The sequence below is a fragment of the Atta colombica genome, unplaced genomic scaffold (assembly GCF_001594045.1).
Source record: "Atta colombica isolate Treedump-2 unplaced genomic scaffold, Acol1.0 scaffold77, whole genome shotgun sequence".
Classification (NCBI taxonomy): Eukaryota; Metazoa; Arthropoda; class Insecta; order Hymenoptera; family Formicidae; genus Atta; species Atta colombica.
In genome coordinates this window covers 620,063-624,054 of record NW_017259569.1, presented here as the reverse complement: position 1 = coordinate 624,054, position 3,992 = coordinate 620,063, and the positions used below count along the sequence as shown (strand labels likewise).

The 3,992-nt window shown below is 30.7% G+C and overlaps 1 protein-coding gene across 1 annotated transcript in view; it reads left to right on the top strand.

Moving 5' to 3' along the window:
• Positions 1-3,992, top strand: part of LOC108692568 — a 412,667-nt gene that overhangs the window by 142,653 nt on the left and 266,022 nt on the right. The gene's annotated exons all lie outside the window — the stretch shown is intronic.

The window sequence follows — 3,992 nt, the reverse complement described above, 5'->3', positions numbered from 1 at the left end:
GAGAGAGAGAGAGAGAGAGAGAGAGAGAGAGAGAGAGAGAGAGAGAGAGAGAGAGAGAGGGAGGCTTTCGTCGAAGAAATCAACAAATCGAACGTCGACTTTTAGCCAATATGCACCGGGTGCAACGATTATCACGATTCAAGTCTATTGCAAGCCGCACACAGAAATACCGAGGCGCATGACTCTAAGTGCTCCATAATAGACTTTTGGGAAACACGGTGATTTTAGAATTTCAGTGAGAGTGATTCACTCACCCTCCATCCCGCTTGAGAATGCGAGGAAGAGGGTCAGCGAGATTTCATTACGTTTCCATACGGGCGCAGCTGTCGCGCGACAGGCATACGAGCGTGTCGTGTCCTACGTGAACGTTGCGTGTATCGGGTGTCTAATTGAAGCGAATTCTTCTCCATCTCATTTAAACTCAGCTACAAGGTGCATCACTTTCAATTGCAACAGTTACAATGTCGTTGCCTGCAATAAGCTTGAGATTTGCGGCATATTTATGTGAAAGATTCAGAAAATATCTTCCGATTCTTCAAGCACTAATGATATACAATCCCTGATTTATAAAAGTTTATCTTTATTTTGACTTAAACTAAAAATATATATGTTTATCTATTAAAATTTTTGTATACTGTTAGATATCAAAGGCAATGGCTACCCAATCTCTTGAGTTAAATAAAATTTTGTTATTTTTAACTTTCATGTGAGTTAACCGTAAATCAATCTATTTCTTGTAATTCTGGTTTCGAAACAATATTCATATTAATGTGTGCAGTTAGTAAAAACTAAATTCGAGTCAAATTTAATATATTTTTTTTTTAATTTGTATTTAATATATTTTCTTAAATTATTTAATATATTCAATAGCTATTATTTTATTTTTTTAAGTTAAAGTATTTAATTCCATTGATTTAATTAAATTAACGACACATTCAGTAAGAATAATGAATCTATAGAAAGGATTAAAAATAACTCAAATTGGATATAATTTAACATTGAACATATAACATTGAACTTAACAATGTACTTTAATTAAAGTTTAAAATATTTATATTTATCTGTCAAAATTCGACCTTACAAATAATGACGTTAGAAATTCGTTGACATTTGACACTAGGTATCACGCATACACAGCAACGGGACTTCCTGGTTCTCAGAGCAATATGTACCGCGCATTCGCGGACGAGCGGGAATATGCACGCACGCACGCTCGCGCATCTTGGTCGTTTTCGAGCGCGCGCCATGGAAGATCAAAGTCACCCGTGCTAGATATTTCATCGCGGACGTCTGAGCGGCTGCCAAGAGCTCCAAATGCGGCGGTCTGAGAGGATTTGCGAGCGGAAGCGAACGACCGGGGAGGAGCAAAATCACCGTCGCCGAGCGGATCCGCATAAGCGACTGCTGGCCAGGCTGCATGGCGACGCTCCATGCAGTCTATTGTTGCAATTAACAGTTATCATTGTTTAATTGTTGCAGTTGGTCTCTGCAAAGAATTGTGACATGATAAATTGCTCTGTACTTAGAGAAAAGTGGTTGTAACAGATGATTATTACATTATTATAGAAAAATATTATTCTATTGCTAAAAAAAAGTGATTTCTTTTCTTCCTTTTAAGCGGTCATCCATAACAAAGAATATTTTCTTGATAATAATCTTAAAATATGTTCATTATAAATTTTAGAGAAATCCATTACTATGCACTCAAAACAAGAATTTCTTTTCTTCTGAAGAATATTATAAAATTGATCGAAGAAACGACTTTATATAATAAGCAAGTCAAATTTGTTTTATGATAATTTGATAATCTGGATTGAATTATTAAAACTATTATAGAATTCAAAATGTACATATTTTAAATAAATTTATGCTTGTGAATTCATGGTAGGTTTGTGGATATATGAACTTTTAAAGTTACTTGGTAAACCAGTAGATATTACTTGCATATTTTTTTGTATGTACATACGTTTTATATGTAGAATTAATGTACACAAATACAGTTGAATAAACTATTTTATATAGTTATTATAACAACTATAAAATAAATTTATTTATTTATATACATTAATTTTGCATATAAAATTTGAATAAACTATTATAATTATTCAACTGTATTGCATCAACATATTGATCAATAGTCAAGGTATTTTATAAATATAAAGTGCCTTTTCTAGACATTATATTTATGAAACTGATCGATCGGTTACATTTTATAAATGTAATGCCTGTTATAAAAGGTATTACATTCATAAAATAATCGATATATTAATGCAACATGCGGTACAGTAATTCTCTGTAAAATTTGATTAAACTATATGTATAGTTAATATAATTATAAAATAATTTATTTAATTATATATAATATATCAATTCTACATATAAAACTTAGTTGTCACTTATATGTATAATATACACTCATAAAAAAAGTGTTTAATTTTAAGATTAAAAATATAAAATGTTTTATATTTTTATCTTCATTTTTCCAAACACTCAAAAATGTTTTAGTTTTTAATTTTTTCAATAAACGAAATATTATAAAAATATTTCGGATTTAAAATACTAAAACGTTTAAAGTTGAAATATCTTTTATTATTAAACGTTTGTTTCGTATAGATATTTTAAACATAAACATTTTAAACTGCATTTTTTATAGTGTAATTGTTACTATTACGTTTTTTTCTTTGTGAAAATATAAAAAATTCAAAATTTGAATAATGCAGAAATACTTTTATTTAATTATTTATTTTGTTTCATCAGTATATACAGGGTGAATCAGAGTCATTGAGTTTTCTATGAAAAAATTATTGACTCCACATGTTATAATTCAAATAGATATGAAATCGATAATTTTCTCATAAGAAAGTTGGTTCACGACTTTGATTCACCCTGTATATATATATATATATATATTATATATATGTATATACGTTATTTGTTGAGTTGAGTAATTTTTTCTCAACATATGTAGGTACCCCTATCCATGAAATAATGCACAATGAGATAAAAAATCAGATAACCACTTTATTTTTGTTGAGTAAAATTTGAGAATATGAAAATTTTGCTTCTATTAAGTTCTCATATCTTTTAATCAGATATTTCTCTAATATTAATACATATTTTTCATTGAACATAAATTTCTAATTTTATTTCTATTTTCTAATTTCATTCCGCAGTCATCACGCGGTTAGCGTCCGTTATATTTATCCTGTCAAAGTATTATTCTATCGAAGTCCGCGGTTGTGAATTATTCGCCCAACTTGTTAGTTCATGTCGGTAGGGTGCCAGAATCAACGGTCGATATCCAGTCGACCGGCGAATGAAATATGAATATTAAAGTCATAGTGCACGCATGAGCGAGGTATTACACAAACGGAATCACAGCTCTTGCGCAACATCACGATCCCTGGTCTTCGAACTTTTCGTCTCGCGACATTCCTGCGAGATAGCCGCGGTTTCTCGAACTCAACGCGCGAGGCGCATCTCAAATGAATCCCCTCGTTCGTGTTGAATTTATGTACGCGTGCCTAACGGACCTCTCTAATCGTTTATCAGCCGCCACGCGCGAATGTTAAATCGAGGCTCATTTGGTTTCAATCGACTAGATTGATTACGTTGTAAGTCGAAATGGAAAGTGTGTAAAGAATATAAATGCTTTCTCTCTAAATGAGCAAATCAAGGGTTTTGATTAATACATGAATATTATTAATTCGTGTACAATTATTATGTGAATATTTGTGCAATAATTGTATTATGATTATTTTTACAATTATAAATTGTGTGTTAGAAATAAGGATGTACAAATAATAAGTAGGAAGCGCACCTTATATGAGCATCTTATATGATTTGGATGTTAGAAGGTACTTAGATATCTAATCTTTTACAGAAAAAAAATTTTTTTAGTTTTTTAAATTGTGTGACGAATACAGTCAATTTTGAAATGCCTAAATTAAAGCTGGAATATGATAATATCGTAAATTTAATTTATATTATAA